The following is a 15826-nucleotide window of genomic DNA, read 5'->3' on the forward strand; positions in this document are numbered from 1 at the left end:
CCAGGGGATCGGAGTGCAAGGGGCTTTGAGACCACGTCAGGCACCCTCACCACGTAGTGGTTCTTCCCTCATGAGTCTTCCCGGGGTCTAGAGCAGTGAGTGGCACCAGCCCCGTTTAAGATGAGGGAACAAGGCCCAGAGAGGTAGAGAGAACTTCTGAATAGAGCAAGTTGGTAGGAGAACCAAGATGCACCCCCTGACCTCCTCCCACCCTGCTGCTAAAGATGTGGGGAGCACAGCCCCCGGCCCCTTCAGGTAGGCTAAGAGGACTGGTCTAGTCTTCACAGGAGAGTGAAGCAATCTGGAACTTTGCGCTGCCCATGAATACTCCTCAAAACTTTCATGCCAACCAGTCCCGTCTCCCCTGCCCCTCATGGAGTTTTCATATTCCAGTTTCTAAGCCGTTGAACATGAAGTCCTTTGTCTTAGTTAGAGTTCCCTCCGAAGCGGAGCCTGAGACAAGTATTCGAGTGCAGTTTGCTCCTTTGGGAAATGATCCCGGCAAGCCGGAGCGAGGAGGAGACAGGATTAGGGGGAAAGTTAGAAAGAGGTGTGTTGTTGAGCTGGTTTTCACCATGGTAACGAAGACCCGATCCATTGGGAACCCTCTGAATCATGGTACAGAATTATTCCCCCAAAGGATGAAAGGCTGAGGCATGTATTTCTATCTCTCATTGGTTAAGAATTGGATTTGTTATCTAATGCTGAGGAACAGTTTTGCAGCCCAGAATTTACTGGCTTACAGCAACATACATTTATTATCTCACAGTGTCTCTGGGTGAGGAATCTAGGACTGGCTCAGCTGGATGGTTCCAGCTCAGGGTCTCTCATGAGGTCACAGTCAGACTGTCTGCTGGGGCTGCCGACTCTGAAAGCTTGGCCAGGGCTGAAGGGTCCACTTCCAAGATGACAGCCTCACACAGCTGTGGGCAAGAGACCTCAGTTCCTTGCCTTAGGGGCCTCTCCATAGGGCTGCTCACAACATAGCTTCATCCAGAGTGAGTGACCTGAGAGAGAGGACGAGAACGAGCCCCTAAGATGGCATCTGTAGTCTTATCACCTAATCTTGGAAATGACACACTATTACTTTTGTGGTTCACTGTTGGCCACCCGATCAACTCTGGTACAACACGGGGGCAGAGGTCACTGGGAGCCATCTTAGAAGCTGCCTACCACAGGGTTGATCTTCAAGCATTAACCCCCTGCAAACACACACACACACACACACACACACACACACACAGACTCCCAAGATGAAGGAGCTCCCAGTTACGGAGCTAGGAAATGCAGTGGGTGCTTGAGATAGGAAGCAGTCAGCATGCACAGGAACTGTCCAGCAGTGGAACTGACAGTTGGCCAAGGGCATGTAGCACAAGGCACCAATAGCACCTGTCTATGTCCCATGCTGCGAAATCCTCCTCCTCCTGGCCTTCCCTCTGCCACTCTCCCCTGCTCCGATCATGTGTATCCTTCAAAGCTGCCCTGTGGCCATACGATCATCCTGAAATCTTCCTTGACCACCTGGCTCCCAACCCTTCACATGGGCTTGTTTTGGTGTTTGCACAAATGCTGTTAGAACAGCCGACATATTAGATCCCAAAGGGCGGGAAGCATTCTTCACAGTGTTCACTGTAATCCGAAGGACTAGAAAAGTCCTGAGGTAGGGTGGTCTAGACTGGCTACTGTAGTGGCTAGAGGTATCATGAGTGTCCAGATATGTCCCATCTCTCTACTCCCCCTCAGGGTGTCAGCCTTGGCTTTAGCTAGTCCCCTCGAACTCTAGAAATGTCAGCTGAGCAACCAGCCAACACATCCAGACACAACAATGCCCATAGATAGAAAAGAAGTGTGCATTCCCGATGTCTCCTTTTAAAAGCAAGGACAACTTTCTTGGAAACCCCCGGAGGACTGCTCTTCACATCTAATTGAGAAGATCTTGGTCCCCTGCCAATCCTAAACTACTCTCTGGCAAGTAGAATTGGATTGTCATGACCAGCCTAGAGGGATCAGTGGCCACCCAAGAACAGAAAATGGGATCACATTCCCTGAGCATGTGGCCACAGCGGGAGTGGATGCTCCCAGACTTGGAATTAAGCAGCGTGGGGCTCAAGTCCCTACTTGGCCACCTACTTTCTCTGAGCCTGTTTCCTCCTTTATGAGGACAGTGAGACACATTTTGTATGGTTAAAGTTAGGCCCTAGCACCTAACATCTCTCCAGTTAACTAGTTCATGGCTCACCATCCCCATTGCCACCAATTTGGTCCAGCCCCCTCCAGCCCTCCCCCCTTTCTCTCTCTCACATGCACACACACACACACACACACACACACACACACACCCCACACACACCTTTTAGGATTTATAATTGACATATATCTTACATACAGAGGGTATAAAAATCTTAAATGCACAGCTCCATAAGTTTTTACATATGTACGCCCCCATGTAACCACACACAAATCAAGCTGTAGAAAATTTCCAGGACCCCCAGAACACTCCCTTGTGCCCCTTCCCAATTAATACCTCCCCAAGGTAACCTGCATCTGACCTCCAGTGTAATATATTAGTTTTTCCTGTTTTTGAACTTGGTACAAATGGAACAATACAGTATGTATTCTTTTGTGCTGGCTTCTTAACTCAACATAACGTCTGGGAAATTAATCCATGTTGTTGTGGGTAGATTTCTCTCACTGTTACATAGTGTACCATTGTATGAATATGCCACGATTTATTTACCCAGTCTACTGTTGATGGACGCTTGAGCTGTTTCCAGTTTTTACTATTATAAATGATGCTGCTGTGAGTATTTTTGCACACATCCTTTAGTGAGCTGTATTTTTATTGAATACACAGCCAGGAGAGGAACTGCTGATCGTAAGGTGTATGTAGGTGTAGCTTTGGTAGTTTCTACCCCATGTCTTCCAAAAGAAATCTGCTGATTTATACTCATAGCGGAAACGTGTGGCCTCCATAAGCTCTTGTCTGGACTACTGCAACACCCTGGTCGCTCCTCTTACACTTGGAACGCCTTCTCAAAATTATCTGAGTCCTACCCTCCTTCATGCCTGGGATGCTGGAGGCTGGCAGAGCCGTTGGGGAGGGCTCTAGCATTCATTTCTCCCCATTGGGGTGTTTTCTGACCTTCTAATCCCTCTTTCCCCCCCAACCCCACATACAAGGTTGACCAGATGCCTTGAGGAACTCTAAGCCTTGTACCCACGGGGTTGTTTGGGGTTCCTATGGTTATTGCCAGCCCCAGAAGGGCAGCCTGGTGACCAGATCACTCTTGTTGCCATCATTGTATTTCTTTTCTAGAATCACATAAGAATGGACTGCCAACATGGAGGCTTCAGGTTGATTTGGGGTGATTCACAATAGACATAGGAGGACTTCAGGGTTCTGGGATATCCTTGCTGACCCTTAGGCTTGAGCTGCACATATGGGCCCATGCACCATGCACTCTTGACTACTCATATTCCCATCACAGTGCCTCCTGCAATCTACTCTACCCAACAGAGGTGTGGGGGGAGGGCAACAGACAACCTTTACCTTTGCATCCCCACTGTTGGCACCCTGAGTGGCAATCCGCCCCCTCCACAGGCTCCATACCATTTACCAAGCTGTCCTCTGTGGGTGGCTGCTCTTGTCTTCTCCTGGGCCTTCTGAAGACAGTTGCTACACAAACCAAATGGGACCTTCCAATCAATGTCCTCTCTTGCCTCCAGTTGATGTGGGGTGTATGCTCTCCCCAGGTGATATTAAGCTGTGAAAGATGAAGACAGACGTTTCTTGTGCCACAGGTCCTTTGCCCATCCTCCCCACTGCTAGCAGTGTGTGAAAGGCAAGGTCGGCATTGAAAGAGATTACATTCTTGGAATGCAGTGATAATGACACACAGACCTCAAGATCTTACGATTAGGTTACAAAATTCTGAACAGTAAATTTAACATGACCGGAACATGAGCTATCAATTACATCTTCCTGTATGAGACTTACACTGGTGATGATGGAACCAGCCTTCGACAAATGGTATCAGGAAACTGCAAGGGGCAAGAGGTTCTAGATGGTTTCCATACAAGCACATCCTGACGAGCCATAGTGTTGTGAGCACTGATAGTGTTTCTTCTTTTTCTTTAAGTGGGAGATCGGCAACTAACCAGGAACCAAGCGTTTGTTAGTAAAGACCCTGTTGAAATGATCCCTAGATCTCAGCAGTCACAGACGGTGCTCGGACACTAATTGGGAATCTTCAGCAGCACTGATTAGATGACAAACAAACAAGGGCGCCTGGGTGGCTCAGTCGGTTGAGCGTCTGACTCGGGCTCAGGTCATGATCTCACTGTCCGTGAGTTCAAGCCCCACGTCAGGTTCTCTGCTGACCGCTCAGAACCTGGAGCCTGCTTCAGATTCTGCCTCTCTCTCTCTCTCTCTCCCCATCCCCTGCTTGCACTCTATCTCTCAAAAATAAGCAAAAATGTTTTAAAAAATTTAAAAAGGTGATAAACAAACGTATAAGTACCTCTTTTCTACTATCATTCAAAATCTTCATCAAGAAGCCATTATACGGTTGATCCTCATTATTTACATGTTCTATATTTGCAAATTTTCTTCCTCGCTAAATTTATTTGTAGCCCCAAAACCAATACCCAAGGTGCTTTATTTTTAAAGTTTATTTATTTATTGTGAGGGAGAAAGAGAGAGAGAGAATGGGAGAAGGGCAGAGAGAGTGAAAGAGAGAGAATCCCAAGCAGGCTCCACACTGTTAGTGCAGAGCCCGATGTGGGGCTTGAACTCACACACTGTGAGATCATGACCTGAGCCAGTAACCTAGCAGTGTGTGAAAGGCAAGGTCAACATTGAAAGAGATTACATTCTAGGAATGTTAAGTAGGACACTTAACTGACTGAGCCACCCAGGTGCCCCCCAATACCCAAGGTGCTTTTGCAGTTATTTGCATGAATGTGCAGAGTGGTAAAAAACTCGAGTCACCCAGTGTGCACATTCCCACCAGCTGAGGTTGGATAAGACAATGGCCTATCTGGTCTCAGCTCTTGTACTGTAAAAAAGTGTCTTTTTTTTTTCTGAGGGAGAGAGAGGGCACAAGTGAACAAGGGGCAGAGAGAGAGAAGCGGGGCTCACCCGACGCAGGGCTCGAGCTCACCCAAAGCGGGACTCGAACTCACGAACCGTGAGATCATGACCTGAGCTGAAGTCAGATGCTTAACCGACTGAGCCACCCAGGTGCCCCGAAGAAGTGTCTTTTTCAATTACATTTAGTGTCGCTTTCTTTTTTCCTGAATTTTTGTGCTTTTTCTTGGTGATTTCACTGTTTAAAATCCTGTTCACCACAAGCACAGTGCTGAAGTCTCTTAGTGTTCCTGAGTATGGGAAGGCCGTGACGTGCTTAACAGAGAGGACACGGGTTCAGGCATGAGTTGCAGTGCCGTTGGACATGAGCTCAATGTTAATCAATCAACAATATGTATTGAATAAGTTGTCTTTAAACAGAAGCACATAAAACAAGGTTATGCGGTGATCGGTTCACAAAAATGTGACCAGAGGCTCTCAGGAACCTACCCCTGTATTTCCCCGAGGAGTGATAGTTCAGTGTCCTTTAATTTGATGTTTGCAGTAACACCACGAGTATGAGACCCGTTGGGTCTCATGTGGGCGCATGAATCTCCCAGCAAAAAAATGTTTGCAAAGGGTCCTGCATACCCAGGGGCAGCCCTGTTCCCGCAGTGGGGTTGCAGCAAAGTGCTCTAAGGTGACTAGTTTTTAGCATTTTGAGCCATCCCAACCTGCTCCCCCGCCCCGGCCCTGCCAGAGTGTCGGCAGGGAGAGACACAAAGTGACCAGGCGGACCCTGGGTTGGTCTGTTCAGACCACCAGGACAAAATACCACAGATGGTGGTTTAAACAACAGAAACTGATTACTCACAGTTCTGGAGGCTTGAGGATCAAGGTCAAGGTGTGGGCCAGGTTGGTTTCTCCCGACACCTCTCTCCTTGGCTTGTAGACAGCTATCTGCGTGTTGTGTCCTCACATGGCCTTTTCTCTGTGAGTTCAAGTCCCTGGTGTCCCTTCCTCTCTTTATAAGGACACCAGCCATATTGGATCTGGGCCTCACCCATACAGCCTCTTTAAGGGCCCTGTCTCCAAATACAATCACATGGGGGTTAGGGTTTCCACCCACGACTTGCGGGGGGAGGTGGGGGCGCGTAAGTCAGTCCATAACAGGTCCCATGTGGACAAACTCACAGTCATCGTTTTCTAAAGGAGACGGAGGGAGTGATGCCACGGACCTCAGGGTGGAGGGCTGATAACCTGAGCCCCTCCCTCCACTGCCGCCTTCCTTTTGTGGTCTTCTCGAACCTGACAGCCTCCTGTGTTGGCAGAGCAGCTGGTGTTTCTGACTCAAAAGAGCTGGATTTGAATCTATGTGAATGGAGGCTGGAGGAAGTCAGTGTGAGCCTCAGTGGGCTCATCTGTAAAGTGGGTTTTCCAACCACTGACCTGCCTCAACCTCATAAAGCTGTCGTAGGATCATCTGGGAAAAAAACTCGAGAGGGTTTCATAAACTGGAAAGTCCTAAAGTATGAGAAGGAAGGGCACCTGGGTGGCTCAGTCAGTTACACATCCAACCCTTGATTTCGGCTCATGTCACAATCTCACGGTTCATGAGATCAAGCCCCATGTCACAGTGCAGAGCCTGTTTGGGATTCTCTCTCTCTCTCTGCCCCTCCTTCGCTTGTGAGCACACGTGCACTCCTCTCTCTGTCTCTCTCTCCAAATAAATAAAAAACGTTTATAAAGAGAGTGAGAAAGGAAAGGGTGACTACATAAGGGTCAGATTTACTTGGGCAAGAGCATATACAGTAATACCTTTTAGCCCTTGACTTTGTGTGTTTTGGGAGGCTTGCTCCCAGCATTCTAGAGGAGGAGTGCACTGGGCAGGAGAAAGCATGGGACACCGTCTCATCCTTCCACTGTGGCCGCACAAGTAGCAGTCGAGTCGGAGGGTCGCAATTTTTTTAAGTTAAAATTTTCAACCATAGATCCTGACAAACTAACTTTTAGATTGTTGAATAAAACAGACACACATATGCATTTGTCATTCAGACACTACCACGGGCCTCAAGGCAATGTATTGATTTTTTTTTTTAAAGGAAGCAATTTAAATGAGAAAAGTTAAGCATTATAATCAGAGAGCGTTGTCAAAAAACCCAAAATGGAATTCTGGTTTAAAAAAAATAACGGAAGAGATACCTTAATATAAAATCGATCAATGTGTATATGAAACAGTGAGAAGATGGGTGGAAGATAAAACCAACTCTGAATCTTTTAGTAAATTTCATAAAAGTGCCAATTTGATGGATTTAAAACACTTTATGAAATGTGGGGGAAAAAACCCACACGAATACCTAAGGAAACCCATGAAAATGGCTGAAGCAAGAATTGAATGGAGTAATCAAGGAAAAATCCATCCTCTGGTTCTTCCTTTGCCAGCCTTGCCCTCATCTGGGTGGTGGCCCTTTCCTTTCGCTCCTGGCCCACATTTGTCCCCAGCAGCCTATCCTCGGAGAAGTCAGATCCTCCATTAATAACCCACAATTGACCAATTAGGTTCAGCTGCAAAGCTGGAATTAGCTGAAATTTTAAATGTTCCAGTTCAGCTTAGGATGTTTCCAGAAAGCCCCGTTTTACGTAATCAAGCAAATTTACCATCATTAGTGGCAATTAAGATAAAGTGTTAATGACTCTGTTTACCCTGGTGGGAACATATGCAGGGTGCGTGCGTTCGAGGCAAGGAGAGGAGCCGAACACGGGGCGATGCCTGGGAGGTGGAATCTCGGGGTTTGGAGGAGGTTCTCTCCTCGCTCCTCATAGAACATCAGAAGGCGCACGCGCCCTCAGGGAGTAACGCTGTACGTGGGGAAACTGAGGCGCAAAGCGCGTCCGGGGCTTTGCTGCCCATGGCCCCTGCTCTGCATCACTTCCGACATCACTCAGCTGCCTCACTGGCCTGAAGAGTTATCGTTGGTGGAAGGAGTCAAGAAGGAGAAGGAGAAGGGGGCTGTTTAAGAGAGCACCCCTGCAGTTAACTATGCATGCGCGCTGAGTCATTAACTTACTCGACCCTGACAACCACCATCTTCCCGGAGAGACCTTCCTAGCCCCATTTTACCGATGAGAAAACGGAGGCTGGGGAAACTCAAGTCCTTTGCCCAGGGTTACTCCTCTGAGTGTCTTGGTTGGTCCATTCCATGACCCAGTCTTCCAGCTCTGCCCCTTGCCCCACCTACACCCCCACAGCCAGGTTTATCCCGAGCTTCTGGAGGAGGTCTGGAGTGGGAAGACGGGGATCAAAGAGGGCTTTGGGCCTGATGGGGCCTGCCTGCCTCTCCTCAGGCTGCCTGCAGTTGTGGGACAAGTCCCAGGGAAGTGGCTTTCCCTTGTGGCTTCCAGCCTGGGAGAAGGGTGGCTCAGTGGCACTCGTCAGCTCAGGACTGGGGGGCAGCAGGGAGATAATTAAGGGGTAGGGAGCAGTGGGGAATTGAAGCAACTACCCAGCTAATTGAGGCCCAGTGGCCCACTTTCCCTGAACATCGGGGTGCCAGGCTGGGAAGGCTGACCGCCCGAACCTTCAGGTGATGGCACCTGAATAGCCTCCCGAAACAGGGAGCTCTGGGAACCTGAAATCCTTGCTTCGGGCAGCGTCTCCAGCCTCTGCTTTTCCGCAATGAAGGCAGGTTGCGCGTGAGGTTGCGGCCTCCGGGAGGGACTGAAGGAGAGGGAGAGGTCGCTTTCCTTCACGGGACTCTGGATCAAATCATTTCTCCTCACTTTTGTCATCCCGCGGAATCATCACAGGGACCCCATTTCACACACGGAGAAACTGAGACCTCCACAGCGTGGGCCATCTGCTCAAAGTCACGTCCCCGAGCCCGAATTAGCCGGCACGGCCTGGGTCTTTCGACTTCTGGCTCCGTTATGTCTTTCCCCGCGCCTCCCAGCTCCTGCCTGGAACATGAGTTTGGACACGCACGTGTGTTCCACCCCCACCTTCCCGCCTCCAGCCCCCACCCGTGGAAACAAACCTATTCGCCATCCGCGGAGTGAGTCTTGAGGTCACCGTTTCGGGAGCTGGAATTCTCCTCGCTGCCGAGAGCCCAGCTTTTGTGTTTGTTGTGTAGACAAAGGCGGCCTAAGTTAGCACATGTGTTCCAGAGGCTCCCGCCCCATCCCCTCCCCAGGGACCCACGGGGAATTCTGCTAAGATAATTATCTCCAACTGGGGTTTTGTTCGGTCCTCTGGTAAGACAAGCTCCCCGTTTAGAATAATAAGGCTATGCTATTGAAGGCTAGCCGGGAAATATTTTTCAAACAAGCAATTCACGTATGTGTTTCACATATGCCGCTCATTAAGGTTTATAAGACCTTTTGGTCTTCACCATAAAGCTTGTTTTTTTAAAGGTTAAAGTCAGCATGCCCCGGTTACTGCCAGCACCCTGCTTCCCTCTTCAGATGCGACAGAATCCTGGGAAGTGTTGAAAGGGAATCAAAGAAGCTGAAGCCTCCCGACCCCACGGCAGAGGAACGAATGGTGGCCCCAAGAATTCTCTGCCCCACAGGAGCAGGACCAGGAGGGGGGCCCTCCTGCCTGACCCCCGCGTGTGCACAGGGTTCTCCGATTTAGAAAACAGGGGTACATCTTCATCCCGGTGACTCACAACCCGGGAGCACGTTAAACTCACCCAAAATGTGTAAGAAACACATCCGCCTGGGTCCCAGCCACCCAAATCCTGACCGAGCCAATCGGAGGCAGGTGGATCCCCGGCACTGAGTAGTTGTTGAGCAACTTGGGTGGCCGTGATGTGCAGCCAAGGTGGACGCCATCCCTGGGCTCCTGGGTCCCCGACGCTGTCCTGCAGGTGGGCGAGCCAGGATTCATTCTCTGTCTTCTAGAGACGAGGAAAACACGGCCCTGGAGCAGACACAGCATGCCTGTACGTGGCAGAATTAGGACTTGAATCTGGCTGTCTGACACCTTCTTCCAACCCCCCCTTGTAGTCCACGTGATAGCGACAGCCACCATTCACGGAGCCTGGCCACCAATGTCGGTATTGGGATGGCCATTTAGCAGATCAGGAAACTGAGGCTCGGAGAGGTTACAGGACATGCCTCATGTCACATCACATACAGAGGATCTGATCGCAAAAATCCTGCAGGAAGCAGGTAACATGGGGCATCGGAGTTTGGCCATTAGGTTTCCACCCCTGGGCAGTGCGACCTCTCTTTCCTGTGTTTAAAGTGTCTCTGAGGTCCTTTAAGGACCGTATGCAGAAAAAGGAAGCGAATGTCCATTGATCGTTCACCTACCATGTGCCAGACCCTCTGCTGGCTGTTTTACCTATATCTTCCGCGTTGAGTCTATACGACAGGTGTTGCCCTCCACATTTTAAAGGCGGAGATGCTGAGGGCTACCGTCATTTGGTGACCTGCTCCAGGTCACAGAGCTGGCAACTTTCAGAGTAAACCCCCTGTCTGTGGGCTTCCACACACACACATACACACACACACACACACACACACACACGCACGCACTGCCTTCCCACTCTGGTCACAGTGGCAGGTGTGACCTGCCCAGACATACGGAAGAGTTTCAGGCAAATTTGAAAACAACAAAGATAATTAAAAAGGGGGGAAACGGTTTTATTGTGGCCTTGGCTGGATTTCATTGTTTTTGAAGTCATTGTTAATTTGGTGCCAGGGCATTTTAATCAATTAGGTTGAAGCTTGCTGTTTATGAACCCACTAAGAGTGTGCGTTTGCTTTTGTTATTAATTAAGAACATCATTCTTTTTAAGCGTTCTTTGAGCAAACCTTTCTTTGCCTCCTAGCTTCTTTTACACATGGCCACGGGGGGAATGTAGAAATAGAAGACCATGACTTGGGGAAAGCCCAGGACGGGGAATCAGGAAAGCTGGGTCTGACCCCGGGGCTGTCCCTGACCCTCAACGTGATCCTGGATGAGTCACTTGACTTCCGCGAGCCTCGGTGCCTTCCCCAGATGGGAGATGATGATCCTCATCCCAGCTTCCTATCAAAGATGCTCTGAGACAAAATGAGAGAATCAAGATAAAACCTTAAAAACTGGAAAGGGTCATGCAAAGACGAAAGTTTTTTTGCTAAAGAAAGTATTCCTGTTCAAATCTAAAACCTTTTTCCGTACCATGATGTAAGATACACACTGTTATTCCCATTTGGAAAAACGTTATCAACCACAATGGAGGGCCACACTTGTTTACTCAGTGTCCTTTGCCGTTTGGGGATCCACCCACTGTGGGTGGTAGAATCAGCCGTTTATTCATTCGGCCACTCCTTGCATGACCACGAACCCAGCCTGGCCCTGAGTCAGGGAAGGCGCTGGGATGGAGACGACACACAGCCTCCCAGTTCAGCAAGGGAAACCGCCAACCACACACTTGCATGAGAAGCAGGTGAGAATATAGCAGAGGGAAGGAAAAGTTTCCATGGGAGCCCCAAGAAGTTAAGTGGGGAGGGATGAGCATGTGCTCTGAGGGCTGAGGATTTGGACTGGTCAAATCTGTGCTTTCCTCCCACGGGCCTTTGCTCTCAACCTTCACGCTCCACTGGGGTTTCCCCATGGCATGTCCCCGGCGAGCTCTTGGAGGACAAGGGACCACAGCAGCCAAGGAGAGGCCCCTGGTCTGAAGCAGGTGAACACAAAGGGGGCCCTTTGGGTGGCAATAGGGCTTGGCTTGCTACCTTGGGCTGCTCTGAGCACGGACCCCAGGTACTCCTCAGAGAGAACATCACCAACGGAGCCTCTTAGGTCGGGGTCTCGGGTGTATGTTGTGCCCATTTACCTATCCATCCCTCATCTCTGCACTCACCAGCTCCCAGTGACCTACATATGTTTGACCAGTTGACGTCCATCTGTAGACAGGCCTCCTCAGAACCCACACCTGGAACTCCCTTTCATTCATTCGACAAATGTTTGAGAGCCTGGCATTGACCAGGTACTGATCTATGTCACAAGGCCTTTCTTTCAACTCCTTTAAAAGGCCTTTCTTTAAACTTCTTTAAAAGCCTGCATGAATTCAACTCACCATTACAAGGAGGTCCTTTCCCCTTTCCAGATCACCTAATCAGAGAAAAGGTAACATATCCGCCTGGTGATTATCGTAGCTCATTACATTGGTACCTAATATTCCATACAGCCTAATCTTTGCACATGGAGTATAAAATCTAGATTCACTTACCTTTTAGGGCTAGAAGGATTACAGTGACCACCTCCCATCTTACAGATGGAAAACTAAGGCCCAGAGATAGAGGGTGCACTCAAGGTCACACAGGAAGTCAACGGAGAGCTGAGACTCTTTCCCTATCCAATTCCGGTCTCCAGCCCCATTTTACAATATGTCCTAGAATATGCCAAATGAGCTTAGACAAACTCTCTTTTGGCCTGCTTTCTCACCCAACAAAAGAAAGTTTGCTGCTGACTTCTAATCAACCTTCCAGCTATATTTTCTAGATCTCTACAAAAACATATAGGCTGGCAGGTAATCATTCAAGTTTCAGGGAATAAAGCCTGCTTTTCACTTAGAATTGGATGAATGTGTCCGTGGACTCTGCTCAGACCCAGGGCAGTTGTCCATTAGTATTGTTAGCCCATTTGGAACCTTGGGTGGCCTGGCCCGAGGACCCCTGGGTCAGGTTAAAGGCAGAGGTCTTCTCTGGTCTGCGGGTCTGGCTCCTACCCTCTTTAGGCATGTCCGACTCTGTGGTTCACCAGGGAGGCACGTGGAGCCAGCCGTGCTCTGATCCCTGGTCCTAAGAGTATGAGTGCCGTGTCCCCAGCACACGGGCTTCCAGCCCCAGCCCCGGCCCAGTGGGAGCTGGCGGAGCCTGAAACGTCCCACGTTCGCTCATTCGCCGAGCCAACCAGCCAACACCAGCAACTGGACCCTGTCCAGTCCGGTGCAAGCTCCTGGAAGAGATCCACGGAAATTCAGCCGAATAAACCACCAGAGGACGAGCACGTGGAGAGCGGGGACCGTGTCATTCATTTTGTATCTCAAGTGCCCACACTGTGCAGGTGCTCCGTAAGTGGTTGTTAGCTGAATGGCTTCGCGGTCAGGGAGCTCCTTACTGGCCTGAAGATAGCGGGCAGGACCCCCTAACCTCTCGGAACCTCTCTTTGCTCTGATCTAAGGTGAAAACACTAATAACACTAACGTGAAATGACTCTTGGGAGGCTCCGACAAGAAAAGCTATGTGGAGGAAAAGAAAGACCTTGCGAACGGCAAAGCCCTAAGAAAAATGTTGGCTCTGTTACTGCCGTGCGGGATAACGGAAGTGGACGGGGCTCCCAGGATCTGAGGGACAAATTAGGTTGAACAGAATCTCAGGGGGCGGGGGAGGGGAATGCTACAAGGAATGCAGTATTCAGAACCTAAAAGATAAGCCGTACTATCAGAGATCTGGTAGTTCATTTGCTTGTTTGCTTTTCATACAGGGGGGAAAAAAAAAAAAAGAATGGCCAAGGGAAAGATACCGTGACCCGAACAAAGCGTTTTAGTGAAAAATGAGCTTTCCTTTTTGTGGTTTAGACGTGACCAAACTGCGAAGAGGTAACAAGCGTCTCTTGAGTCCTTGCTAGGCCCAGGGCACTTTTGGGTACCTTATCCCATTCAATTAAGAATTTGAGGGAGATTCAAAACTGCCGTCCCTGTAGTCATTTGGGTTCTGGAATCCAGGGACCTGGGAGGGCTCAGGTCAAAGGTTTTCCCATTATTAAAGTGTCCAGAATGACAGATCCAACGCCTGCCGCCTGACCTCCACCTCCACCTCTGTCCCTCCCCTCCCACAGCCCCGGCCACGGTCTTATTCAAATAAACAGTCTTGGGTCCCAAGCCGAGTTCCTTGGAAGCCAGAGCAGAAATCCTAATTGTGGTTAATGAGGCCCGGGGTTTGCTCTGACTGGGCTGTTTACTGAAGCAATTTCAGTGTTGCTCCTTTTACTCCTTCTGGGCAAAGACAGCAGCCACTGGCTAGCCTGTTCGGGATAAATGTCACCACAGGCCCCAGGGGAGGTTGGACCGCTCTTACCCCCCTCCTGTGTCACCTGGCTCTGTGAAAGGAGCCTAGGAAAGAAGAGGAGGAAGGTGCAGACCTGGCCTCTGAGGTCTGGGGCGGCAGCACTTGGAGAAGGGACAGCACTCTCAGAGAGGGGACGTGAGCGCTCCGGGGGCACGCGTCCTGCTCCCTTTGGTCAAAGGAAGAGCTGGTCCCAGAAGGCTTCCCGCCTGGCAGCTGCTCAGGGGGACTCTGTCCTGGAACTCAGAGTGCTGTGCCCTTTCCCGCAGTTCGCGGCCACCCCGGCGGGCTGTCCCTTCCCTCAGCCTCCTACAGGGCTGCGAAGGTCCCCCAACCCCCCACTAAGCCCTTCCACAGCGCCTCTGTGCACCAGGCGACTTTAAAAATCTCTCGGTCCCAGAATCCCAAAGAAACATACGTTTTAAGTGACCTGACCAGTGTGAGGTCTCCCTGTGACCTGGGAGGTGCCCACCCCGGGAGGCTCAGCGCCTACCGCTTTGAGAGCACAGCACCCAGGCTTTTTTTTTTTTTTTCTGTCTTCAGTCCCAGGCCTCAGAGAGAGGCAGCAGATGAAAGAGAAGGGAGAGAACATTTACTGAACGTGTCTAAGCAAATAGCAGCTCCTTTCACATTTTGATCGATCCGTCCTTATCCCAATGTTTAGAGAAAAAAAAACTGAGGCTCCGAGAGGCAGTGACTTGCCCAAGGTCACACACTGGGGGGCCAGGATATATTCTGGAATTACCGATGCACTCACCAGTTACTCACTGAGTGCTAATGACAAGCCAAGCGTGGTTCTAGGTGCTGTGGATATATCTGGGAATGATCAAAGACCTGGCCTCACAGAGACGAGATTCCAGGCAGGCAGACAGCCCGTGAACACGTTGATATATAATATAATATAACATCTGCAAGACCCGTCTGACTCAAAGCCGTTCTCTTTCTCCCACAATGCACAGCTCCCTCGCAGCCCCGAGCATCTGGCCTCAGACGATTCCCCGAATCCTTTTTATTTCCAGGGGCCCGGCTTTCAGGCTCAATAACGCACTGCCTATCCGCACGCCCTCCATAAACCCTAAATGCTCCTTTGGGGTTTTGTGCCAACCCCACAAAGGCAGTCACGGCATCAAAGAAGAACTCTGTTCTCTGCCTGATGCCTGCCGAGCAGCTGTCCTCAGCAGGCCTGGAATCCTCCCCAAAACAAGCCAGCCCCTGGGGTTCTCCCGTCCTTCCTGGAGGTACCCTCTGAAGTTCCTGGCGAGGAAGTTCTGGTTCAGATAAAGGTTACCCAAATAGCTCCAGCCGCCCGAAATGTGGTGGGAGATTTACAGGAAGCAGGGAGGGGCAGTATTTCCAGGAGCCGTAAATCTCTCCTGCCCGAGGCTGGGGAAGAGAATGTACCGCCAGCACTAAATCAATTTCATTGGCGTGCTCCGGGGTTTCTGCACTTGGAGGCTGGGCCAGGGGTGGGAAGGAAATAGTTGTCAAACATCAGGACTGATGAGGACAGACGCTGGAATCAGAGGTTGTGATTTCCTGTGGCCCAGAGAGTTTGCCTGGTCGTGGCCTTTCCTTGGGGGTCTTGTCCCCAGAATGCCTCTGCCCCAGGCAGTAAGTAGCAAAAGCTCAGTGGCCTTGGGTGCCAGACAGCATCGGTCTTCCCTGGGGTTTCTTGGGTCTTTTTACAAAGGCCCCTCC

General features: G+C 50.2%; 1 long non-coding RNA gene across 1 annotated transcript; it reads right to left on the reverse strand.

Annotated features, from left to right (window-relative positions):
* Positions 1-699: 699 nt before the first annotated feature.
* On the reverse strand, positions 700-10108 carry LOC113604943 (uncharacterized). The gene is made up of 3 exons (XR_003426995.2): positions 9103-10108; positions 3611-3764; positions 700-1007 (listed from the first exon to the last, which is right to left on the reverse strand). It is a non-coding gene; the product is annotated as an uncharacterized LOC113604943 (long non-coding RNA).
* Between the last annotated feature and the right edge of the window lie 5718 nt (positions 10109-15826).

Source organism: Acinonyx jubatus, chromosome A3, assembly GCF_027475565.1.
Source record: "Acinonyx jubatus isolate Ajub_Pintada_27869175 chromosome A3, VMU_Ajub_asm_v1.0, whole genome shotgun sequence".
NCBI lineage: Eukaryota > Metazoa > Chordata > Mammalia > Carnivora > Felidae > Acinonyx > Acinonyx jubatus.